This window comes from Geotrypetes seraphini, chromosome 1, assembly GCF_902459505.1.
Source record: "Geotrypetes seraphini chromosome 1, aGeoSer1.1, whole genome shotgun sequence".
Lineage (NCBI taxonomy): Eukaryota > Metazoa > Chordata > Amphibia > Gymnophiona > Dermophiidae > Geotrypetes > Geotrypetes seraphini.
In genome coordinates, this window is record NC_047084.1 from 285,325,542 (window position 1) to 285,353,263 (window position 27,722).

The 27,722-nt window shown below is 44.3% G+C and overlaps 1 long non-coding RNA gene across 1 annotated transcript in view; it reads right to left on the reverse strand.

Annotated features, from left to right (window-relative positions):
- Nucleotides 1-6,395: 6,395 nt before the first annotated feature.
- LOC117364186 overlaps nt 6,396-27,722 on the reverse strand; it is a 104,840-nt gene continuing 83,513 nt past the window's right edge. Inside the window, exon 5 of the long non-coding RNA XR_004540193.1 lies at nt 6,396-7,254. This is a non-coding gene — a long non-coding RNA (uncharacterized LOC117364186). The remainder of the gene's footprint in view (nt 7,255-27,722) is intronic.

A 27,722-nucleotide genomic window follows, 5' to 3' on the forward strand; every position in this document is an offset into this window, starting at 1 on the left:
TTGTGGGTTATAATGGGAATACATTGTATCAGTGCTAAGATGGTTTTCCTTTTATTGTAGGGACTGTAGCCCTGAGGAAACCCCCTAAGGGTGAAACATGTCGGTATACTTGGCCCTTACCACCACCACCGAAAGTTAAGTACAGTAGCAATTATGCTTTATTAACTTTATACACTGAAGGTTGAAGTTATATATAAAAAAACACACATAAAGAATAATATTAGGAGTGACCCGGTGAGGATTCAATGTGTAAATCCAGGTGTTATGAAAAGATATTGAACACGTGGTGGCATTTCTGAGGGTTTGTACAAGAACATTTCTTGATTGAAGGTGTTTTAAGGGTGTCCAGAAGGAGGTCATCCTTTAATACATATCTAATTCAAATCAAGCTGAATTTTTCAAAACTCTTCAGCAGTTGATTCTACTACTGGCTGCTTCTAATTTAGTAGTGGCAGGGGACTTTAATGCTGTTATGGATCCATTGTTGGACAAAAAAAACTCAGTAAAATACTAAAGTCATTGGGGTTAGATAACTTGGTACAATCTTGTGGATTGAAAGATATATGGCTGACTCTTCATTTTAATGATCGGGAATTTTCTTTCTGCTCCCATGCTCATAAATCATTCTCATGAATAGATTATGTTTTGTATCAGATAAATTAGTACAGCAGGTCACAAAAGCCACCATAGATCCAATTATTTTGTCAGATCATGGTGGGGTTTGGATTGAGTTTAAAACTGCTGAACAAGAGGGTAGTAGACCTGTCTGAAGATTCAATAATACATTGCTTGCAGATTCAAGCTTTCTTGAGGAATTTCAATTAAACATGAATGAATATTTTCAACGTAATGCCTCAGAGGAAATCTCTTTAGAAACATTTTGGGATGCTTTCAAAGCTACCATGAGAGGGCAAATAATCTCATATTCAGCGTAAGTTAGGAAACAACTTAAAATGGAATATTCTAATTTGAAACAAAATATTAAGGATTTGGAGTCTCAATTGGCCTTGAAATGGGAACAAACTACTTTACAGGCCCTCTTAAAAGCTAAATATAAATACAATGAGATTTTCTCTCAACTGGCTAGGAAAGATTTGTTTTCTCAACAGGCTCTATATTATGGAAACTCGAACAAAGTAGGAAGAGTATTAGCTAATTACCTCAAAGCTAAAAAAAGAAAAGTAAAAATTGTGGCTATCACAAATGAGAAGGGGGAAACTCATTCTCAAATTGGAAATATCTTAAAACAATTTTTGAAATATTATAAAGCTTTGTATTCTTCTGAGCTTTATTCAGATAAAGAACTTGAGGGTTTAGAGTTCTTGAAGTTAATTAAGGGGCCAAAAATTCCTGAGCATATAAAAGGAAATCTTGAGGTGCCTATTTCACTGAAAGAACTTCAAGCAGAGTTGAATTCCCTTAGAGCTGGATCTGCTCCAGGTGGTGATGGTTTCACTGTAGAGTTTTACAAATCATTCCAAATTACCCTATTACCTCATCTATGAAATTTATATCAGGCTCAATTGACTAAAGGTTGCATTACAGTTACTATGGCAGAATCTTTAACTATTGTTTTACCGAAGCCAAATAAAGATCCCATGTTGGTTTCAAATTACAGGCCTATTTCTTTGATTAATGTTGATGGAAAACTACTGGCTAAGTTATTGGCTTTACGCTTAGCCAAGGCTCTCCCTTATATTATCGGTATGCACCAAACAGGGTTTGTTGCACAAAGATATTCTTCAAACAACACCAGACTGGCTTTTCATAAGTTAAATTTAACAAAAGCCATGGAAGATCCGGCCTTCTCTGTATCCTTGGATGCAGAGAAGGCCTTTGATCGTGTGGAATGGACCTTTATGTATCAAGCAATAGATTGGTTTGGCATTAGTTCTGGATTTATACAAATGATTCAAACCTTGTATAGTTCCCCTTCTGCCAGATTATATATTAATAATACTTTTTCAGAATGCTTCTGTCAGGAGAGGGGAGTTAGACAAGGGTGTCCATTATCTCCTTTACTGTTTGATATTGTTCTGGAACCCTTGCTATTGGCTATTCAATAGGCAAAGGAGATTCAGGGTATTCCTTATTCAGGTCGGGAATATAAAGTCTCTGCTTATGCAGATGATATTTTGCTTCATTTGAGAAATCCTGAATCTACCATTCCGCAATTACTGGAATTGATTGATAGATTTGGTAAATTTTCTGGGTATAAAATAAATTGGAGGTTCTTCCGCTAAATGTACACTGTCCAAAAAGATTATTTGACTCATTCCCTTTTCTTTGGAAAGAAGAAGGTATAAAATATTTAGGTATTTGGATTCAAGGAACATTGGAAGACACGATGAATGTGAATGAAAAATCTTTATTGCTAAAGGTCTCAGAAATGTGTGAGCATTGGATGCAGGCAGATATACGTACACTAGATGATGTTTTTTCAAATGGGAAAATGCTTGATTTTCACGACTGCAGCAATCATTCGGTATTTCAAAGTCTCAAAATTATAAGTGGTTGCAGTTGAAGCAAGCCATTCAGAATGGGTTCCCTGATTGGTGAACTCTAAAAACTCAGTATAGCTTGCCAGTCTTATGCTTCTAGACAGATTTCTTAGGACATCAGGCCTCCCAGTAGTATAAATTAATATCTGGTTATATGAATAAGAAACCAAAAACTAGTCTTAGAGACATTTGGAGCATTGAGATAAAGCAGCAGATTCTGCATCTCAGTGGCCACGAATTTGGACTTGGAGGATGAGACGTACAGTATCAGCATCTATGAGACAAACATGGGTTTTTTTTGTTGCACAGAAGTTTTTGCACCCTGTTAGATTACAAAAGTTAGATAGTTCAAAATCTAATAGATGCTGGCACTGTCATCTAGACATAGGGACACTGGTCTTCTTTTGTCCCTTGATACTTAAATTTTGGCGATCCATTTGGGGTCAAATTAATAGAATACTGGATGTCCCATTGAAATTGACATATGATGCAGTGCTATTTGGCATGGTATTGATGGCTAAAAGCCCAATAACGTCCCATAACAACAAACTTCTCTTTATCATGACAGGAGTTGTCATACAATTTATTTAGCAGAACTGGGAAAACTGGGACTGGTTAAATTTTAATTTCTGGTGGGAATCTTTATGCCACACTTTTAAACTGGTCGGGTTGAATGGTGGAAGTAGGGAGTGGTAGCCTTGAAAAAACCCTTAGAATGACAGGGGTGAAACATGTTGGTGAATCTACCCCCATACGAAGCGTCACTTTATAAGCTAAGTACTTTTTAGTGCATATTTATTTAAAAATATTTAAAAGACTTACAAAGTAAAAATAAATAAATTATTAAAATTCAAGGATCCGATGACGATTTGAAGCGTAAAGCCAAGCACAATGAAAGATATTTGAGTGCTTGGTGGCCTGGCTGAGGATAAACGAGACTGTAAAATACTATCGGTATGAAGTGCAATACAAATGTTGGATTAATTCTAACATTTTAATCCAAGTTATAGACAGCTCTTCATTTAAGTAGTGTTGAAATAGTGCCAGAGGTTGACACTTTTAAACTGGAACATATGATTGCCGTACAACTGGGACATTATAGGAAATTTAAGGATGTTTGGGAACTATTGACAAAATTATGTAAGGAATGATTATTGATTTTGCTCTTTGGTTATACACATCCAGGTAGGTGGAAGGGGGGTGGGAAAATACCTTTAATTTATTGCAATTTTTGTGTGTATAAAAGGGGCGAAAGAGATGTATTTGATATGAAATATAATTTGATTGAAGTTTAAAGTGTAATTGTCTGTATAATATGTTGCACTTACTGTTAGCTTTATAATGAATAAAGATTAAAAAAAAAAAAAAAAAGAAAATTGGCAAGATAAACATCTGGGAAATCGGCATCTAAAGACAGTATCGCTGTTCGCTGATAAACATAGTAACATAGTAAATGATAGCAGATAAAAACCTGAACGGTCCACAGCATAGGACCTCACCAAATCCACTCTACTTCTCTCTCTCCCTTCCTACCCTGAGAACCCCAACCTATGTCTATATGTCCTCTGTTCCCCTGCACTCCCAAAGTATAGCTATAGGACCCTATGCATAGCCAATACCACCACTCAGCTCCCCAACAGCAGTCATGCTTACCTCACAATGCATGACCCCGAACATAACTAGCTGACTTACCCTCAAATTCCAAATACACCATCCTCCTGGGTGCCCCTCACCATGGGCCAGAAGAGTCTTGCAGTACCATAAGCTCCACTGGTGGCTAATAGCCAGCCTGAGGACACATACATGGTAATGCACACCCACAGCCCTGTCCACATAAGTCTCACCCTTCCAGTGACCCTGAAATACCCCATCCCTCTCCAAGATTTCCTGCTATGTCATCTCATTGTTATCAACCCGTATACCCGTTTCCCTGGTCCCCAAACCAGGCTATACACCTGTCCCCATCCCTGCCCTCTGCCACTCATCTGTACAACTATGCAACCCATATATGATGTTCAGACCCTATTGTGAACCTTTCACGCACAGGCCAACTTGAACAGCAGCAGGAGGCAGCCCAGGAGCAGCCAGTCTACCCCCAGCAGCTCCTGGAACAGTCTGCCACCCCACAGGAGGTTCAGGACAAACAGGGCTGAAGCCCAGAAGAGATGGCATTGTTTTTACCATAATTGTCTTCTTTTCTATCAGCAATTTGTATTTCTCTACCCATCCTTTCCTCTCATTTTTACATGTTTGTAATGTTAGTCTTTGACATGTTACGTATGTTTAGTTTTTGCTGTTTTGTTGTCCCCTTAATTTTATATAATTTTAATGATATGTTCATCGCTTAGAAACTTGAGTAAGCGATTAATCAAATATACAATAAACTTGAAACGTGAAGAGCCTGGAAAGTGCCACTCCAAGGGCAGATATCCAGCAGGATGAGGACCCTATGGAGCGACACACCTGCCCTAGAGGGCGAAGAGAGATGGAGGAGCATCACAGCGATGGCTTAAGGACCAGCTGCTCTGGCAGCCCCTAGTGCTGGGCCTAGCCACTTTGAACCCATCCTTCAGCAAGTGTCCATCATGCCCACACTTGATGCAGGACCTCAGGACACAATGGTATGTCTTGGTGCAAATGGTGGGCCTGCTAAAGACCCTGTACCCAAACTGAGGGCCATAGCCAGATGACCACAAGAATGGCCATACCTGGACAGACAGACCATCCATACAGCCCAGTATCCTGTCTCAAAAGTCGCCAATCCATTTCACAGATACCTGTCAAGATTGCAAAGGTTACAACAGATATATGTTGAATATCAGAGGCTGGATTGGTGTTTGTCCCAAATTCTTATTAACCGTGATGCACCGACATTATTCATATTCTTCTTTTAATGTCTGCTGTACTAAGTGCTGTCACCACATGCTCTGGCAATGGATGCCAGAGTTCATTTACATGTTGACATACTACTGACAATAGGGGTGTCTAGGGACATATAGAAATGTCAGTGCTCTGCCTACCAATGTGTGCATCTCCTCTGTGAATCAATGTCTGCACATACTGAAAGGCAAGGCTGATTGATGGGCTCTAACTCCTGCTCTGGAAGGCCTACGCTCCCTTCACCAACCCATTCAGTGCTCCCCCAGGCTGCCTCCAAGGAATGGGGGAAGGGTGCATGGGAGAATGTGCACTGATGTTGCTTCAATGACCTGGACCTAACACTACAGAGCAGGTCTCTGACACAGCATTGTGGGCAAGGGTAGCAAGTAGAACACCCACCTATATGAGCAGTGCATTCTGCAGATATCAGACCCCTGGAGGGGACACACTCAGGCCTGAAGCCAAAGCCCATGCAGGCAGAAGATACTGAGGGAAAAGCAAGGATGATGGGGCTGTATGGTATGTGACAGCAGCTGTGCTGCATAGCTAGTCTGCTGCTCCCCCAGGCCAATTCTATGCTGGGGCCTGTAGCCATAGTTTAAACATGGGACTTGCTGGCCACATAGGCGAGGTAGTATGTTGGCCTGCTGGGCCCAGATGGGGTCCCACATCCCTGACTGTCGCCCACTTATCACTTCCTGGATGAGTATCACTGCCTGACCCTCGCTGCATGCATCAAAAGGGCTTGTCCAGAACCCAAAAAACCTAGCAGTCCTACCCTTTGGTCACACACACCACAGAGGGAGAAATGGTCAATGCAAAGATCTTGGACTCGCACTAGCAACCTATGAAGGACAAACACTCCAAATTTGGAAACAGAGTGCATACAGTAGAATTTGCTCTCTGTCCAGCATGCATCCTATGTCCCAATCTACACGGCTGAGGCCTTTAGAAGATGCACAAACAGCTGCTTCCCAGCGACAAGTTACAATGAAGGACATGTGACAAAAGGGCAATGTTAATTAATGTTTAATACTCATGACATCAGGTTGTAAGTGTCGTGAAATATACAGCTGTGAAAAGATCACATACAGATGATAAAACTGACATCAAATCACATGTCAAAGGTGATTCTAACAGATGCCACTTTCAGTAAATAAATACAGATAAGAACAATGTAACATTTTTTTAAAAGGTTATGCTAACAGATCTAAAAGATTATACACCTGGGCAGGAAAGGGGAGAGGATGGACACAGATAGAGGAAACATACACAAGGAGGGCAGGAAACATCTATATACATCTGTTGCCCACCATAGCAACTGTCTGGCATGGACCAGCAAGTTTGCTCAGCCCATGGAGAGACTAGAATTTGCTGTGTATTTAGGGTGCCAGAGAACAAGGAAATAGAGTAAGCAGCAGCCAGGATGCCCCTGCAGCATGGGAAAAGAGTGGGTGCCCATCTGTGAGCACCTCAACCCAGTCCACCATAACAAGAACTGCAAGAGGAAACTGCAGCAGCTGGAGGTGCAGCAGTCCACAAGCCCCCATAGTTCTGTGGGGATGGTCCTGGTATCAGAGGATGGAGCCCTTGCTCTGGCTCTGCTGAACAGGAGGGGCACAAGACAGACAAGGGAGAAAGCACAGGTCTTGGAGTCAACAGTTTCCCTTCTGTCCCTTGTGGCTGTAGTGTCTCTTATCCAGAGGCCAGGTCCTGCAATACAGCAAGGAGTCCACTGTTAGCACAGAGCAGTACCAGTTCCTCTTCAAAGCACAGAGGGACAGATCAGGATCAGGGGTGGTAGCTTGTCTGAAGACAGGAACAGTAGGGAGGTCCAGCAGACTCAAGGCTTCCCCAGCAACAGGTAGCTGTCCTGTGAAGACAGAATAGAGAGTAAGATAGTTCATGTTCTACGTATAGCAGATTGAAAACTATGGAGGGTCCCTCCCAGGATTTGGACATTCAGCTGAGTGGAAGAATTTAAAATAGTGATTAAGGGGCAGGATCTCTGCTAGACGTTTTACTGACTGGGCCATAATCAAAACCTGAGGTGTCTATCTTCCAAAAATCCAAATACCAGCAGCTGAAATATCCAGAAAAGGTTAGATAAACACCCTATAAGGGATTTTCAAACCTTGTTAGGCTTCATTGGAGATGGTCCCAAAAAAGTAGGTGCAAGTTCTCAGCCAAAGGTAACTTATCTGACCCAGAGATTGAGATGCTAGTATAGGAGGTACAGGCTCATCATACAGACCTGTTTGCTCCCAGTGGGCAAAGACTTTGTGCTTACACAAAGGGAAAAGAGCGGGGTGCCATTTGTGAATGCCTGAATGCAGTCCACCATAACAAATGGGACACACTGAACTACAAGTGTAAATGAAGGCAGCTGAAGAAAGATGCCTACCACAAAGCTGGGAACAGGTCTCCAGAGGCAGACATTTAGATCTCACCCCATTGAAGCAGATGGTTCACAGCCTCCTCCCCCAGGTAAGCATCCATAGGCTTGGCATTTAAGACACCTCAGCTGCAGCATGGGAGAGTCAGGTACATTTAGGGGATGGAAGCCATGCTTTGTGTCCCCTCCTCAGTACCCACTCCCCCAGCCAGGGAAAAAGGGGTATCTTACTCCCAAGGCACCCGTGTGAGGGGCAGAGTCCCTGGGGAGTTGGGGGGGAGGTGCTAGGGTAGCAGCATAGCAGGGCAAGTAGTTCATGGGATGGGTACAACAGGGGGTGGGAGTCTGTGGCAGCTTATTGACCCGAGTCCAGGCAACTAGTGTGCCCCTGTACCCGCCAGTGGCCAACATCTCCTCCCTCCCCAAACAGTATGCACACCGTCATCTCACAAGTCTGAGTTCCCAGAAGCCCTACCACATTCTTTCTATTTTTCCTCTCTTTGATATGTTGCTGTCAGGCATCTTGGCATCTGAGGGACACAGTTCACCTTCACATTTGGTTCTGGTAGGCATGCTTATAGGGGCAGACATCCTTGGGTTGCACTACCCTGGCATTCTTTCTCAGCTGAGGACTGGAAGGGTACTTGGAGGGGCAAGGACAGGAATGCTGGTGAGCTGTGGCAGGATAGAGAGATGGCCAAGAACCACATCTCCTCCCCTTTCCCCATGCAAATGATGACAACTCAAGAGCCAGAACTGGAAATCACTGGACTTCATGTTGCCAGGATACAGGCTCAACCTAAAGCAGGGGATGCAGGTGCGAAGAGTCCCCCTGCAACTGGAAGTGAGCCAGACAGAGAAGATGGGCAGGAGCTCTGTGGAGCACCTGCAGAGGAAGAATAGGCAGCAAGTCATGAGGGAGGCCAACCAGTCAAAGCAGCAGCACCTTATTCTCTCCCCCCCCCCCCACCACCACATTCTCAGATCAAGATAGGGAGGCCAGCCTGCCCAGCAACACAAGTGGCAGCTTATCTTCCTGGCCCAGAAGCTCCTGGGCCACAATCTGCACCTTCCACCTCCAATACTGCAGCAACTGATAAGGGCCATCCCCAGCCAAATAGAGCCAGGTGGGGCCAGGGCTGGGACCAATTCTGGGGTCAGTATCTCATCAGCCATCACCAGGAACAATGAGATGGCCCAATTTCAGCAAGAAAGACAATTCTACAGCAGCATCAGAACCCTGCAGGACCAATGACAGTAGCATAGGAGATGATAAACAGTGGCTCTAAGGCTGGAAAGGCAACCTCCTCAGCTTCTGAAGTGGCACAGGGTGGTTAGGGAGATCTCAGAGAGGACATGGGAGAGGGAGAGACCAAGACAAGGGCAAGGGGGGGGGAAGTAGGCATGAGGCCCCATATGTGGGTCTCTGTATGTGGGGGTGCGGGATAGGGTGGATCAGATTGGTGGAAATATGTCCATAAGAACATAAGAAATGCCTCCGCTGGGTCAGACCTGAGGTCCATCGCGCCCAGCAGTCCGCTCACGCGGCAGCCCATCAGGTCCAGGACCTGTGCAGTAATCTTTTATCTATACCCCTCTATCCCCTTTTCCAGCAGGAAATTGTCCAATCCTTTCTTAAACCCCAGTACCGTTCGCTGCCCTATAACGTCCTCTGGAAGCACATTCCAGGTGTCCACCACACGTTGGGTAAAGAAGAACTTCCTAGCATTCGTTTTGAATCTGTCCCCTTTCAACTTTTCCGAATGCCCTCTTGTTTTTTTATGTTCTGAAAGTTTGAAAGTCCATAAATTAAATGGACTAAAAATTCTACAGGAACCAAAACACACTGTTTATTTATTTAGTTATGTTTATATTTATTAAAAAAAATGTATATTCCGCATATCCAACAATTCTTTGCAGATTATAATTACTTTGGAAGAATATACCTATGGGTAGAAATTCCATGTGTAAATGGCAAACGGATAGTGATAGGAATGTACTACCATCCGCCTGACCAGGATGAACAAACATATGCTGAAATGTTATCAGAAATTAGGGAAGCTAACAAACTAGGTAACACAATAATAATGAGTGATTTCAACTACATTAATAAAAGAGAAAACATATTTACCAACAACATAAATTATGATCCAAAAATGCATTTAGGCACTGATATGAGAGAACCATATGTCAATCCAAAGGAAAAAGGAGAACCATAAGCAAATCCAAAGGAAAAAGGAAGCAAAAAAGAAAAAAAGTAGAGTAAAAGACCTCAGTTAAGCTTCATGGGTCTTCACATATGTCCAAAATATCCAACTTGCAATAATAATAATAATCAGTTTATATACCGCAAGGCCGTAAAGTTCTATGCGGTTTACAATAGTTAAAAAACAATAAAAGAAGTTGAACAGAACTAAAAAAGTTAAAAGCCAATAATTAGACACTAAAATGATCAAAATAGTGCATAATAAAATTTTTACAAATTAGCTGCCTAAATACTTTGAAAACAGATATATTTTTAGATATCTCCTAAATTCCCCATAAGTGTCAGTAAGCAAAAGCAATTGTTCTAAATCCTTACCCCATAATGCTGCTTGATATAAAAAAAGATTTTGATGATGTTTTTAAGTTTACATTCTCTAACAGGCGGAAAAACAAAATTCAGATGCGAGTTTCTCTTATGTCTGTTGGTTACACAAGAGAAAAGCTCAATTATATATTTCTAAACCAAACAAAGCCTTAAAACAGAAGCAACCAAACTTAAACTTCACCCGCGCCTCAATTTGCAGCCAATGCAGTACTCGATAGAAGGGTGTTGCATGATCATATTTCTTCAGCCTAAAAATTGTACAATATTCTTGTTTCAATATCTACTTGCAAAATTCTTATTACAAAACTTAAATCATCTCTTCCTTTTCCTTAATATCTTAGTCAATCTTCCCTCTTTTCAAAAAAGATCCAGATTTTCAACTATTAACTTACCATATATACTCGAATATAAGATGATCCTAATATAAGTCAGGGTATCCTTTTCCCCAAAAAAGGAGGAAAAAAGGTTGACTCAAATATAAGCCGGGGGAATTTATATTCATGTGCCCTGCCAGGATCTGCATCCAGCCCCCTGCAAGGCTCTCCACCCTGTCCCACCTCCCTGCCTTGTATCCTGTCCCCCCTCTCTCCTGATGTCCTGCAGGCCTCCACCAAGCCTGCCGTATGACCTGGTGGTCCAGTGGTATATCAGGACAGGAGGGATCCCTCTGGTCTCCTGTCCCAGCTGACTCTGACAATATTTTTTTACCGCCCTTTCGCCTCCCCCATGTACATTTATGATTCCCTGGAGGTCCAGCAGTATACCGGGCAGGAGCAAGCTTTCTGCACTCCTGCCCCATGCTGAGCCCCTCCCTGAATGGCTTACTCAAGTTCTCATGACCCAGCGGTGTACCAGCGAGTTTTTTGTGCTCCTGCCTGGACCCGAGTCACTCCCTAAACGGCTGCCACCAGTAGCATAATGGGTACACCTCATGTACATAAGCACATAAGCACTGCCTCTGCCAAGTCAGACCATAGGTCCATCATGCCCAGCAGTCTGCTTCCGCGGCGGCCCCCCAGGTCAATGACCTGTAGTGATCTATTACTCTACTACTCTATTACTTTACAGCCTTTTGTACTGTATAGTAACCCTCTAGTTGTACCCCTGGATCTCCTTTTCCCTCAGGAATTCGTCCAATCCCCTTTTGAACCCCAAAGTCGTACTCTGCTCTACCACCTCCTCTGAAAGCACATTCCAGGTGTCCACCACCCTCTGTGTGAAGAACTTCCTAGCATTTGTTCTAAACCTATCTCCCTTCAATTTTTTTGAGTGCCCTCTAGTTTTTGTTGCCCCTGCCAGTCTGAAGAATCTGGCCCTCTCTACCTTCACTATACCCTTCATGATCTTATAAGTTTCTATCATATCCCCTCTAAGTCTCCGCTTTTCCAGGGAAAAGAGCCCCAGCTTCTCCAGCCTTTCAGCATATAAGAGGTTTTCCATGCCCTTTATCATTTTTGTCGCTCTCCTCTGGACCCTCTCGAGAATCGCCATATCCTTCTTAAGGTACGGCGACCAGTACTGAACGCAGTACTCCAGATGCGGTCGCACCATCGCCCTATACAGCGGGAGGATAACTTCCTTGGTTCTGGTAGTGATACCTTTTTTGATGATGCCCAGCATTCTGTTCACCTTTTTTGAGGCTGCTGCGCACTGTGCCGCCGGCTTCATTGTTCTATCCACCAAAACCCCAAGTCCTTTTCTAGGTTGCCTTCCTCCAGTACCATCCCCCCCATCGTGTAGTTGTACATTGGGTTCCTCTTCCCTAGAAACATAGAAAAAGACATCAGATAAGGGCTGCGGCCCATCCAGTCTGCCCACCCTAATGACCCTCCCCTATTTAACTCTGTGTAGAGATCCCACGTGACGATCCCATTTCTTCTTAAAATCAGGTACGCTGCTTGCTTCGATCACCTGAAGTGGAAGTTTATTCCAGCGATCAACCACTCTTTCGGTGAAAAAGTATTTCCTGGTGTCGCCGTGCAATTTACCGCCCTTGATTCTCCATGGATGTCCCTATGTGCATAACTTTACATTTCTCTACATTGAAGCTCATCTGCCATTTATTTGCCCACTCAGTCAGTTTGTTCAGGTCCCTTTGAAGTTCTTTACATTCCTCTACAGATCTAACCTTACCTGAGAGTTTTGTGTCATCCACAAACTTTATAACTTCACACTTTGTCCCTTTTTCCAGGTCATTGATAAATATATTGAATAGCAGTGGTCCCAGCACTGACCCTTGTGGGACCCCACTCGTGACCCCTTTCCAGTCAGAATAGTGTCCCTTTACTCCTACCCTCTGTTTCCTGTTCGCCAGCCAGTTTCTGATCCATCTGTGTATGTCCCCTTCCACCCCGTGGTTCCACAGTTTCCTTAGTAGGCGCTCGTGAGGTACTTTGTCAAAGGCTTTCTGGAAGTCTAGGTATACTATGTCTATGGGGTCACCTTTGTCCAAATGATCGCTTATCCCCTCGAAGAAGTGAAGCAGGTTCGTTTGGCAAGATCTTCCAGTACAGAAACCATGCTGGCTTGTTCTCATCAGCTTATTTCTTTCTATATGCTCATTGATACTATTCTTGATTAGTGATTCAGCCAACTTCCCCGGAACTGAGGTTAAGCTGACCGGTCTATAATTCCCCAGGTCGCCTCTGGATCCCTTCTTGAAGATAGGTGTAATATTTGCTATCCTCCAGTCCTCCAGTATTACCCCCATTTTCAAGGATAGGTTGCAAATCTGCTGCAGTAACTCCGCTATTTCGTCTCTAAGTTCTTTTAGTATTCTTGGGTGGATTACGTCCGGGCCTGGAGATATGTCAGTTTTTAGCTTATCTATCTGTTTGAGTACATCTACAAGGCTTACCTCCATGCACGGTAATTTATCCTCTTGGTCCCCCTTGAAGTATTTTTCCAGTTCCGGTACATTGGATGTGTCCTCCTTCGTGAAGACCGACGAGAAGAACGTGTTTAATCTGTCCGCTACTTCTTTTTCCTTCTTTACTACTACTTTTCTGTCCCCCTCGTCCAGAGGTCCCACCTCCTCCCTTGTCAAAATGATTGACAGCTGTCAAAGATAAGGATTGACCAATCAGCATTTACTTCTGGGTTAGGTCACGCCCACTCTCCGCCGAAACCCCGCTCACTCTCCAGCCACTTTTATCCAAACTCCGCCCATGCCCCACCCACTTTTTCTTTAGCCTCGCTCAGGCCCTGCCCACACCACACCCACTTTCCCCATAGCCCCACCCAGGCCCCACTCACACCTCCTCCCACCCATGCCCCACCTGTTCTCCGCCCATGCCCCTTCCCTCCCACAGGAATGAATGTTGGTAGCTCTGCCCCCATAGGAATGAATGGTGGTGGCCTTGCCCATGCCCCACCCCATGCCACATCACCAGAAATGTACTTTCTGATGATGTTACTGGAAATGGGGGCGTGTTTGACCCTGGAAATATGCTTTCTGATGACATCACCGGAAATGGGAGTACCTGCCCTACCGGAAGTTTACATTCTGATTACGTAGGCAGAAATAGGGTAAATGAAGCACCAGAAATGCGCTTTTCTGATGAGACGGAAATCCATTTTCTGATGATTTTACCGGAAACAGACTTAGTCAAAACCCCCAGAAATGATGTGGCCAGAAAAAGAAGTGTCTTTATTTTAACAGGTTTTAAGATCTCATGGTTAGAGCAATGCACATACAGATCACAAAAGAAAAGACATTTACAGCTGTTTTTGTTTTATTTCCTGTTTTTTAAAAACACATGGCAGGTTTTAAAAGCAGTGCAGAAACAGCTTAGAATAGGCTGCATTTTTTTTTCTTTCCTGGTTTTTAACAAACACTTTCAGTAGGAATTCTGAGTTAATGGTTGTGGGGATGGGCAACTCCCAGATTTTCATGGTGACAGCTGATAAGCCCCTTGCAGCCCCTGATAAAGCCAAGGGGGAGGTGTGTTTAAACATGTCTGAACATGCCCTGGCCCCCTGGTGTTGTCATAGTGACATATGCCCTGTCTCTCTAACAATCTGAAAAAAAAAAAAAAACAGTCACCTAACAGCGTCTGTTAAAAGGCAGAGTTTTAAGACCTATTTTTTTATTTAGAGCTAAGTTGACAGAGCTGAACGGAACATGAAAGAATCTTTATTGAAGCAAATTTATTATGGTCCATACGTGGCAGGAAGCTATGGAGGCATTAACCCTCTACTTCAAGCGGCTAAAAAGAGCGATATTACAGTCCGGAGAAAAGACGTAGTGGACTGGGTCACAGGTCAAAACACATACAATTTACACAGACCGGCTAGAATCCATTTTAAAAGAAATAAAACAATGATGTCAGAAGTTGACAGCCAATGGCAAAGTGACTTAGTCAACATGTCAGCCTTTGCCTGTTATAACAACGGTTACAAATACATCTTAACGGTAATAGATATCCTGTCAAAATATGCATGGGCCGTGAGTTTAAAAACAAAAAACGGTCACTGAAGGTGCCTTTTTGGATAAGGCCCTCCGTCAGTAGTGCAGAGACTTGAGCCAGAGACTGAAGAGATGTAAAAAGGCTTTTATTAAACAAGCATATATGCTGGACTTCTGGGCAGAGTTTCGGACACAAAGGTTATATAGGGTCCCGGCTAGTCCAAACCGGTATAACCAGCTCTGGCCAAAAGGTAAAAACAGAGAGAAAAACAAAACCATAAATCCATCCTACAATCTATACATCAAAGCTAGCTAACAGCAGCATCCTGTTGCTCCCTGGCCGTGCCTGGCACCAAGGCAGATACATAGAACAGGCCTGCATGCATACGTGATTTCTCAGAGCAATAAAATGGAGTCACAGGTTGTTATTTGTACCAATTATAACCCACTGATCTAAGATGGAGTTTCTTCATCTACACCGTGACCCAGCTATGTCAGCTACCTAGGGATCCTTCATTCCCAACTTTTCTTCTGTAGGCCAGCTGACTAGCTGGGTCACGGGAGGTCAGGGCCATCTGTATCAGAGGTAGGGACAGGGTGATAGGAGGAGAGGGCCAGGACTAGTGCGGTGGTACTTTTGTCAATCGTAGTCCTAATAGTACGTTTGAGGGTTTTCAATAAACATGGTAACAGGCAAGGAAGGACACAAAATATGACAGAGGATACCAGGAAAATTATGGTGAGGGCTTTAAAGAGTCCCGGTTTGGAGGCCCAATCAGTCAGTGAGTTGAGTCCAAACATATCAGCAGAAAAACCCTTCCAAGTCTGGGCAGGAACGTGAGCTAATCTGGTAATCTTGTCTATGACCTCTTCAACCACAAATCCTTCATCATCCAGTTGTAGACAGCAGCTGGAGAGATTGAATTTGCCACATACCCCTCCTTCAGCGGCCAATAGATAGTCTAAGGCAGTCGGTTCTGATAGATGGCGGTACGCATTAGAGAATGACACGGTGACGGTTTACCCGCGGCCACCGCATTTAAGCCGCGGGTCACCGCCGAAAACGGGGAAGAAAACTAGCAGTCGCTGCGGTGACGGGGACAAGGCCATTCACCGACCACGGAAACGGTGAACAGGTTTGTCCCCGCGGGCCAATGTACCCCCTTCTAGGAACCGCTATTTACCTGTGTTTCACCGTGCTCCTCATTTGTCAGATCAACCCTTCCTGCCAATCGCAGCAGAAGGGTACCCAACCCCTCCTGCCGGTCCTCCCAATGGCCTCCCCTAAGATCGCCGGCAGGAGGGTACCCAACCCCTCCTGCTGGACCCCCCCCCCCAACGAACCCTCCCACCCCGGAACCCCCTTAGTCTTACTTTCCAAGTTGGACCGGACAGCTCCTCGCTCGTCTGGCCAGCAGGCCTGCCTCCGTCCAAATGAGGCGGGCCCGCCCCTCCCCTCCCCTGCCTAACCCACAGGATCCTAGGGCCTGATTGGCCCAAGCACCTAAGGCCCCTCCTATAGCGGGAGTGGCTTTAGGTGCCTAGACCAATCAGGCCCTAGGATCCTGTGGGTTGGGCAGGGTAGGGGCGGGCCCGCCTCATTTGGATGGAGGCAAGCCTGCTGGCCATACGTGTGAGGAGCCGTCCGGTCCAACTTGGAAAGTAAGACTAAGGGGGTTCCGGGGTGGGAGGGTTCGTTGGGGGGGGGTCCAGCAGGAGGGGTTGGGTACCCTCCTGCCGGCGATCTTAGGGGAGGCCATTGGGAGGACCGGCAGGAGGGGTTGGGTACCCTTCTGCTGCGATTGTCGGGAGGGCCGTTGGGGGGGTCTACAGGAGGGGTTGGGTGCCCTCCTGCCGTGATCGCTGGGGGGGAGGGGAGACTTGCAGCCGTAGCCGCGGTCACTATGCTAATCACGGCAGCATTTAAAGTACATGTCGTGTTTGTTTTTGCATTGCTAGCCCCAGGGGTGGTGGAAGATTAGTGATTGAAAAACTGTATAAAAAATAACTATTTTAAATTTAGTGATCAAAATGTGTCAGTTTTGAGAATTTTTATTAATTAATTTTTTCTCTGCGTGTTTTGTTTTTGTATAGTTATTAACTAATATTTAACTAAGTTTTAAAGTTTTAAAGAATGTTTCCTTTATACGTAAATAAAGAAAAGTGAATGGGATTGCAGTGGCGGTGACGGGGCGGTGAATGGGGTGGCAGGGGCGGTGACGGGGCGGTGAAGAGGATGGTGAGACGGGGACGGGGCGGTGACGGGGATGGTGAGACGGGGACGGGGCGGTGACGGGGATGGTGAGACGGGGACGGGGCGGTGACGGGGACCAATTTTTTCACCGTGTCATTCTCTAGTACGCATCATAGTGTTCGCTTTGGCCAGGGCTCCCAGGGCCCTAGCTGTTTCATTGGTGATAACTTCTAAGACCGCCTGCAGACGTATGAGGCGGTTAAGCATGTAGATTGGGGTCCGGTACCCAAACATACCATCATCAGCCCAAGTAGCAGGACCGTAGACAGCAATGATGCGCTCCGGGGGCCAAGTGTCTCCCCATTTACCAATCTCCAGGCTTCTTTCAGAACGGGCCCGTTGATCGAATACTGGGACAGCCAGATGTTCTCCTTCGGATAACGGGAGGAGGAAGAAGGCTGGTTTGATAGTGCCCAGAACACAAGTGCCAGTCCAATTTGAGGGTAGAGTGGGGTACGCCGTTTTTCCACAGATCCAGTAGTATCCTTCCGGTGCAGCCCAAGGGGCAGAAGCAGGCAGGTTGAGGTAGACATTTAATGTGGTAGCATTGCCAGTAGTATTCCATCGTCTGGGTAGATTTAACTTAGGATCCCCGGTCCAATAAGTCCAACCGGGCTGAGAGGTGCTGTTTTTAGTCCATAAGGATTGGCACTGCAGGTGTCCAACACGAGTGGTAAAGGATGGTCCGAGACGCTGTATGCAGTGTTTTGCCAGAATGGAGTTTTTCAGGGGCCAGCTGGGTGCCCCCGCAGACATAACAGTTTGTCAGATTTAAGGTGGCTCCTATGGCTTCAGCGAACTGTATGAAAAGGTTGTGGGTGGTGGCAGAGGGCACAAAGTCTTGTTGGTCAAGTTTCATATGTTCATAAAAGTCTGGGAACACAATGCTGTATTGTTCAGGGATTCGGTGTCTCTCAACGAGTTTGATGTGCAAGACAGTACCAGGGTCAGTGCCCTTACCGTATATCTGTAGGCCCACAAGATAGCGAGCTTTCCGGAGGCTATCATCGAGGTTCCATGTAAACGGCTGTAGAATAGTGAAGTTAAGTGGGTTACAGTTCTGGAGGCCACAGTCAGAGGTAGTCACCCCTTTGGATAATATGGCTCGGGTGGTGGGCAGTCGGGTCATACCCCAAGTAGCCTAGGATACACATTTCCAGTAGTTACAGTAGTAGTGTTTGGAAGACCCTTCACAGTGGGACGGCTTCTGTCCCGCCAGGCACATGTATTTATCGTTGTGCATATATTCCCTCCTCCATGCTAGGGCACCACAACGTCCAAGGAAGGTGGGGTTCTGGTCCATGGCATGGCAAGCATCAAAGAGGACTGAGGCCGGGACATGGGGATTAGTGACCAGGGTTTGTTGAATCAGGGGGCCCTGATCCCAGACTGAACTGACCTCTATCCAAGTATCCCTATTAGTTGCTCTGGGGTCGAAACAGATCTGTGAATCTCCATTATTACATATAGAATATTCAACCTTGTTATATATACATACAGGGGTCACTAGTTGACCCTTACACTCATAATTAGTTTGAAATCTAATAACATTTTCCGTTTTGCCCCCATTGTCCACTAGTGCCACACAAGGGGCACACCCAGGCGTGGGAGGGGTAGGGGACATGGACAATGTTGGCAAGACGTAAATCACAAGCAGTAAATATACAACAGAGTTCATGTTAAATATCTTGTCAGATCTCCGGATCAGACGTGCGTGATTACTCTTCCAGAGTGTGGGGCAGCCGCGTGATTTTCAGTTGAAGGTCAGTGGGCCCTTTTTCACAAATATACTCAGCAGCGGGCTTCACACAGCTGTAGTGAATCCAAGACTTGTGGCGGGACAATTTGACAGCTGTGGGGGAAGCAAGTAAGACAGTGAAAGGCCCTGTCCAAAGGAGTTTCAGCGGTTCTTTCTTCCATCCTTTTAGCCACACTTGATCCCCAGGTTTGTAGAGGTGAACAGGGGTTGTAATTGGTAGCGGGGCTCTAGAAATGACCCAGTTCTGTAATTTCATAATGGTCTTTCCTAGCTGCTTTATCTCTGCGTCTGTGATAGCGTTCCCTATCTGTTCAAGAGACTCGGGGTCTAGACTGACTATCGGCGGGGGTCGGCCATACATGAGCTCAAATGGGGACAACTGATTGCGTTTACCTGGGGTACAACGGATGCGAAATAGAACAGAAGGGATCAGTTTGGGCTATGGAAGGCGGCTTTCTTCTGCCGCTTTGCCGAGGAGGGTTTTAATAGTTCTATTGATGCGTTCAACTTGGCCAGAGCTCTGGGGGTGATAGGCCGTATGTAATTTCCAGGTGATTTGCAGGGCCCGAGAGACTGCTTGTGTGACTTGTGATATGTATGCGGGGCCATTATCGCTGCCAATCACTAAGGATGATGTCATGGATGATGTCAGGGATGATGTCATGGAGTAAAACCTTTACTATTTCCCTACTTTTCTCTGTGCACACTGGGTAGGCCTCTGGCCACCCAGTGTGGGAATCAATGAAAACCAGGAGGTAACGGAACCCATGGGAGGGGGGCAAGTGGGTAAAATCTGTAGAGAGGACTTGCATGGGATGTGAACCGATAGGCTGGTGGCCAGGGACGGGGGGTTAGAAGAGGGGTTGTGGCGGAGGCAAATGACACAGCGGTGCAGAACATGAGAAATGAGTTGAGAGAGATTCGGGATATAGAAATTCTCTCGGAGAAGAGTGCGGAGGGCTGGGTTACCGGCATGAGAAAAATTGTGTGCACGTTGGACAACAGGGAGGGCCAGGAGTTGAGGGACGTACAGGAGGGGGGGTGGATGTGTGGGAGGAAGGTATAGTAATCCATCCGGATGGGAGGGGTCAGTGTACTGGGGGGAAAGGGAATGAAGGAAAGGTTGGGGGGAGGAAAGGGATAACAGAAGAGGGGGTGTGGGCGGACCTTGGAGGGCCGCCTGGCGAGCCGAGCGGTCAGCCAAGGCATTACCGCGGCTGATGAAATCACGGAGGCGACGGTGGGCCCGGCAGTGCATGATAGAAACTTTGGAGGGTAGCAGGATGGCATCCAAAAGGTCCAGGATGAGTTGGTGGTGTTGGATAGGGGATCCAGAGGAGGTGCGGAAGGAGCGCTGGCGCCAGAGGGCAGCATGGGCGTGAACAGCTAGAAAGGCAATTTAGATAGGAAAAAAAAAAAAAATGCAAAAAGGGAGAAAAAAATCTCCAAAAATGGCCAATGGTTTAGTTGGTGTCCCCGGGGTACCCCACAAACCAAACAGATAGACAACACAAAGATGACAGGGCATAAACAAACATAGAAAACAGAAAAGGCGTGGAACTTTTCTTCCAGCTGGCAAGGATTCAGAGCTGAACTTAGATCTGCAGAGAAAGGCACAGTTATACAAAAACAAACGTCCATCATAGCACGAATCATAATTGTGTGCACACAGTGGCAAAGTAAAGTGCGATATAACACATGGCATAATAATCACATAATCATAAAAGGCATCTAAATGGTTACTGGAACTTCTGAAAGAGAAAACGTAAGAATGTGATCACTCTGACTCGGTGCCCTGCCTATTTCATTCATAAGGCAGACAGGGACGCAACTGCTAGGGTGTGCTTTAATCTTGAAAAATAAGCAAAACTTACTAGGTAAAGTAAGATACAGTGTACAATGTTAAATATAGAGGTATTCTGAAGTATGGCAATGTCAATTCAAAGGGAAAAAAAAAAAGAAACGTGTTAAATGTTAAGTGCAAGGTCATTTCAAGGTTACTGAAAGCAGAACATTGTCCTCCTTCTCTGGGTTAGAAAAAGGCTCATTGTAACAGGTCCAGAACAGCTCTGTATGTATGACTGCGAAGACAAAGAAGAGACATTTTAACTTGACACCACCCCTGAGGTCACTTAGCCATGTTCCCTGCAGGCAGACCTGGAACTCTTGTCTGCCATCTGGGTCCCGCTACACTCTGAGGAGTGGGCACTGCTGCAGACTAGATGTAGCTACTTTAGTCTGCACTGTCCTTACATAATAAGTACCCCCTTCCTCTGGAGTTTGAACTACCAAGTTTATTTTAAAGATATTTCTGTTTCCAATTGTATTTAGAATCTGATTGATAATAACACTTTATACAAACGTGCATGGGAAGAAAGAATTCATAAAGAACACCAGGATAAAGACACAATACGGGAAAGCAAGGGAGACTGTAAGCACAAAAGAATTATTCTCAATCCATCCGTTATCAATAAAACTCATTCATAAAGGGAAAAAAAAAGTTGACCACGTTACACCGCTATTGATTAAGTCCCATTGGCTACCTATTAGCCACCGAATTACTTTTAAGATATTATTCTTGGTTTTTAAAGTTCTAGCTTTCAATGAGCCTCAATTCATGTCTAGAAGGATCATTCCTTATTATGCCCCTCGTTCTCTACGATCATCATCACAAGACTTATTAACTGTCCCTTCCTTAAAAATTGTGGGTACAAGAAGAAATGACATGTTTTCTGTTACAGCGCCACAAACGTGGAATGCACTGCCACTTTACATCAGAAAAGAAAAAGATCTTATCTGTTTTTAAAAAAAACTCTTAAAAACTTTGTTATTTAACTTTGTACTTGTGTCTTAAAATTGTTTGTCCTCTAAAATGTTGTTTGTTTTTTTTGTTTTTTTTTAAATTGTTCAGCGCTTAGAATGTTTGTATAGGCGATTCATCAAATAATAATAAAACTTGAAACTTGAACTTGAATTATCAAGCCCATGTTTAGCAAATATTTCAATTTTCAGAAAAATATGGATACTTAACCTCTATCATTGTTAGTCTTGTACTTTAAATCCCCCAACACTGGGATACAAAGGCAGGGATGTGCCCAACACAAACCCCACATGTCTGACAAATGGTCGCTTTTTTTTTTCTTACCAGCAGACACACTTTGACAACTGCAAGAACACGTAAACTATCTGGCTCAACTTTCTTTAAATTACTCACTGTCTGTAACAAATCCACTGTACGCAACATATATCTAAAATCACAATCCTTATTCTCGTTCATCAGTGCGAACTCACATTCTTAGCCACATGCATTTTACCCTGTTAAGCAACTTACTCTATCCTGTCTGCAACTTTCAGCAAAACAATCATGCTGGCTTGCTTTACCAACCTTTCCCAGGTTTCCAACCTAAATGCTATTTCCATCTCCCCGGGTAATTTCTCAACATCACCAATTTCTCGTTCTCTGTGTCTTGTCAGGTGTCCCCAGAGATTTTGTTTTATCAATTTGACAAGTATGGCAAAAAGTTGATTAAATTCCAAATACTAAGCCTCTGATAACAATAAAAATAAGGGTGAAGAAAACAATAAAAATTACAAAATTACAAAAAATCCTCTACAAACCCAGAATTAAACATATAAGAAACAATGAAAAAAAAAGAACTTCAAGGAGGAAAGGAAAGAGGACATAGATGGAAGAAAAGCAATAGGGCAAAGGAAAAATGTTTGGGTGTTTGTTTTGTTGCTTTGAATTTATCTAAATGGTGCTAAACCATAAGATTAGGAGAGTTAATCCAGTCCAAGCATGACTGTGTCTAGCTAACTAAGTGTTTTGTTTTATTAGTAATCAAACTCAGTTAACATTGATTCTCCATAATTACCCAAATAAAAATTGCATTGTATTATATCATCTTCTGCAAGCCTGCCATAACTGGCAGGGTTGAGATGTTACATCTCATGATGAAAAGCAGGACTATGTACGCTATGTATTTCCCCCTCTTGTAAGAAGAAAAAGAGGGTCAGTCAACAACAACAAAAAAAAAAAAATAATAAAAGAAAGCAAACACTTTCCTTATTATCTCTAGACCCATTCTGTTTAAAATAATGTATACCACTGTGTTATCCTGAATATCATGGTCATCAAGACCGACAGGAACGTTCAAATCGGGTCGAGGGGTATATGAAGGTGGGGGCGCTGAGGGTTCCAACGGATCCGGTCCACTATCTATTGGCTCGGATAAAACAGGGCAGTTTTCCTGGACCTTCCGCCGGAGGGCCATTACATGCACTAAGGTAGCTTTGTCCAATTGGGATTTAAGCCAGGAAGGTTTTAGTCGGACCGTATCCAACCAACTATCTATATAAGGGAACTGATCAGGATGTCCCTCAGTGGGACTGGTGACACGGATATATACCTGACGTATAATATTCAAGTCCAGAGTACCCTCGGGGGGGGGGCCATCCTACGCCGAAAGTGGGCCATTCATATACACAAAATTTAGTGAGTGTAGACTTTGTCATCTTAGGGTCGCCATAATTGCCAGAAAAGGCAGTTGTAAAATGTTTAAGCATGATCTGAAGGGTGCTCTGACCCATATTATACACCCAACAAAAGTTCCAATTTCCAGAAACCAGAATCCTATATACCTCTCTGTGCTTCACAACGGATTAAGAAGTTACTAGACAGAAGAGGTAGAGACAGGATAGAGAAGGAATCAACTTCTCACTTACCAAGACAGGTCCGGTACCGGCACAACAAAACCAGGAGCCAGAAATCTCCACCGATTCGTTCCTTCTCGAGGTGCAATCCGTTTTCTTCGACGAGAAACCGTTCCTGATCAACCATCAGGCTAATGCCGGCTATTACGGGTCTCGTAGGAGGCAAGGTTTGAAATCCTCCGAGGGAGACGATCGTGCCAAACAGGCTCAAGTCTGTAGATCAAGTCCCTGTTCGGCTGCGCCAAATGAAGGTGCCTTTTTGGATAAGGCCCTCCGTCAGTAGTGCAGAGACTTGAGCCAGAGACTGAAGAGATGTAAAAAGGCTTTTATTAAACAAGCATATATGCTGGACTTCTGGGCAGAACTGGCTGCATAAACAGAAGACCCCGAGAGTTTCGGACACAAAGGTTATATAGGGTCCCGGCTAGTCCAAACCGGTATAACCAGCTCTGGCCAAAAGGTAAGAGCAGAGAGAAAAACAAAACCATAAATCCATCCTACAATCTATACATCAAAGCTAGCTAACAGCAGCATCCTGTTGCTCCCTGGCCGTGCCTGGCACCAAGGCAGATACATAGAACAGGCCTGCATGCATACGTGATTTCTCAGAGCAATAAAATGGAGTCACAGGTTGTTATTTGTACCAATTATAACCCACTGATCTAAGATGGAGTTTCTTCATCTACACCGTGACCCAGCTATGTCAGCTAGCTAGGGATCCTTCAGTCACGAAGTTACCAAAGCCTTTGAAACAATATTTAATTTAGGGCGTGCACCTGAAAAACTTCAAACAGACAAGGGTAAAGAATTTTTAAATAAGTCTCTGAAGAATTTATTAAAACAAAAAGGTGTTCGCCATATTGTGACCCATAATGATATTAAAGCAGCTGTAGTGGAAAAATTTAACAGGACTTTAAAATTCAAACTATGGCGCTATTTTGACATCTCACAACCCCTTTACTATAGTGCACAGCTATAATTATAGTTTTCACAGAACGATACAGGCGAGGCCTGTAGATGTGACACCCTCAAACTCTTTGCAGATTTGGAAAACAGTCTACGGCAGTAACATCAAGGATCTCTTAAAGAAAGGAGACAATCTGAGGCTGTCAAAAGTTAAAGGAAAATTTGAGAAAGTTATGAGCAAACATGGACAGATGAGATATTTATAATAAAAGATGTTTTAAACAGGGGTCAGAGAACATGCATATTTTGGCAGGATATCTATTGCCGTGGTGTGGGCAGGGCCTGGGCGAGGCTATGAGGAAAGTGGGTGTGGTATGGGCGGGGCCGAGGAAAAAGTGGGTGTGGAGTGGGTGGGGCATGGTCGGGGTTTGGGTAAAAGTGGGCGGAGAGTGGGCGGGTTTGGGCAGAGAGTGGGTGTGGTGTGGGCGAAGAGTAGGTGAGGCTTAACTCAGAAGTGAACACTGATTGGTCGATCCTTATCTTTGACAGCTGTCAATCATTTTGACATGAGGTGTACCCATTATACTATTGCCGCCAGTTCTCATAAGTCCTATGAGAACTGGTGGCAGCCATTCAGCAAGTGGCTCAGCGCCAAGCAGGAGTGCAAAAAGCTCAGTCATGCCCAGTACACCACTGGGCCGCAAAAACTCATAGCAGCCATTCAGAGGGGCTCAGGGTGGGACAGGAGAGCAGAAAGCAGTACACCACTAGACCACCAGGGATTTAAAAAGGTGCGCGGGGGGAGATAGGCGGGAGGAAAAAAATTGTCAGAGTCAGGGATCCCTCCTGTCCCGGCCCACCAGGTCATAAGGCAGGCTAGTGGAGGCCTGCAACAAGTCTGGGAAGGGAGGCATTGACCCGAATATAAGACAAGACCCTCATTTTTGGGCCTTTTTTGGCTCAAAAATCTCATCTTGTATTCGAGTATATATGGTATACGCTCCAGAGCTTTTTTACTCCATATATATAATGAAAATTCTCCAACTCATGCATTAAGTCAAACTAATGTAGACGTGAATGATATGAACTTAGCTGTGTTTCCAGTCTTTTGCTTTACTGTGTCAACTTCACCACTCACTGAACAACCAACCACTGCTCCTGCAGGCTTCACTTCCCCTCCAGTTTACATCACACCACAGTTCTTCATACCCAACAGGGAGTACCCATTTTGCCAGAGGCTGCATAGAGTCATCTTTGAAAAAACCCCAGAATAGGAATGATAATTAACATTTTCTATGCGTACAATGTGCTTTGTGTTTTTTAGATCATTTTGACTTGGTCATTTTAAAAGTAGCTCGCAAGCCTAAAAAGTGTGGGCACCACTGCTCTAGAACATCGCTCCTTAGTTTTATCAAGTGGTGAAGTGAGGGGCCAGCACTTTACATCTTATCTCCTCATGTACAGCATGGTTCTTTATTCTAAGCAGCTCTGGTACTAAAAGTACTATGGGTGCCTTATGCTACTTTCACTACCACTTGCAGTCAGGTTTGGCATTTTATTATAGTTTTGGTTTTTTATTTAGTTTTTCACCAGTATTTTCATTTATTTATTAAAGAAGCCTTTTTTAAAAGCCCGATGCCCCTCCCCTATCAGCATGCATCCAATCCACTGCCGACACTTTTTTGGCGCCTCTTTCAACGGATCAAATATCATAGCCCCACTGTCGCGTGTTCACATTTATTCTGCGTGCGAGTTTATCTCATCAGTGCAGAGACCTTTTCGGTAAGTCCATTTTACTCTCCCTTTTTTACTTTCAAAAGTGGTTTTATTCTTTGGTTTTAATAGAACCTCATTTGAACAATAATTTAGATCTTTCCCAGGTTTCACTTTTCATATACCCGGTTGGCTTGTCTACATCACGGGACGGGTCGAGGTGGAAGATGATATCTTTCTTCTCAAAGGACCCTCGAACACAAGAGGACATCCGCTCAAACTCAGGGGAGGGAAGTTTCGTGGAGACGTCAGGAAGTACTTCTTCACGGAACGAGTGATAGAGCATTGGAACAAGCTTCCAGTACAGGTGATCGAGGCCCGCAGTATCCCAGACTTCAAGAATAAATGGGATACCTATGTGGGATCACTGCGAGAGTCCTACCAATGAATAGGGTCGCTAGGATATAGACTTAATAGAGCAGGTCAGTAGAGTTAAGGGGGCTAGTAGACTTAAAAGGGGGTCAATGGTATGGGCAGACTTGATGGGCTGTAGCCCTTATCTGCTGTCATCTTTCTATGTTTCTATCGGCTTATGTTTTCAGGATACACTGTATTATCAGCTGTTCATTTCCCCTTACGTTTACTTTTGCCCTGTTTAGGTCTATATAGTCTAGGCATACTGTTTGTAACCAGCCATCATTTTAAGTATGTATATGCCCTATTTTAGGGGGGGGTTAAGTTCTTTTAGCATGTTATTTCATTAATTCTGAGTTCGGTGTTACAATATATTGTTCTTGGTTTTTAGTTTACACATTATTTATTCTTTTCTATGACATGTTCGCATCACAATTTTACTCAAAAGTATAAATAGGTATCCATATTTCCATTCAAGTTTCATCATGGTGCTTTGGTTATGGCTCCAGTATTTGTCACTTCCGTCCACAAGGTCTGGCTATCCGTTACCTTCTCATATTTTTAAGACTCACTCATTATAATTAGCGGTGATCCAAACGTCTCTTCATAATGCACATGTCCGATTTTAGCATTTGGATCTTAGTACTATGGGTTTGGTCTTTTCTGGTTTGCTTTCTATAGTCTGCTTTTCGTCTGGAGTCTTTTGAGTTTACAATTACATTTAAGATCGCTCCTATACCGAAAGCCCACTAGACCACCAGGTAAGGTCCGGGGAGGTCCGGGATGCAGCATTTCTTTTCATCCCCCCCCCTAAATCGCAAATAACCAAATCCGCAGATACTGAAACCGCGGATTCGGAGGGAGAAGTGTACTTCATTCTTCACCGAGGAAGATGTGAGCGAGATACCGATGCCAGTAATGGTATTCAGTGCTGATGAGTAAGAGAAACTAAAATCTCTGTAACACTGGAAGATGTAATGGGTCAATTTAAGAAACTGAACAGTAACAAATTGTCTGGACAAGATAGTATATATCCTAGAGTGCTGATAGAATTGAAAAATTAACTTGCAGAGCTATTGTTAATAATTTATCTTTAAAATCCAGCATGGTACCAGAAGACTGGAGGGTGGCCAACATGATGCCGATTTTTAAAAAGAATTCCAGAGGTGATCTGGGGAATTATAGACCA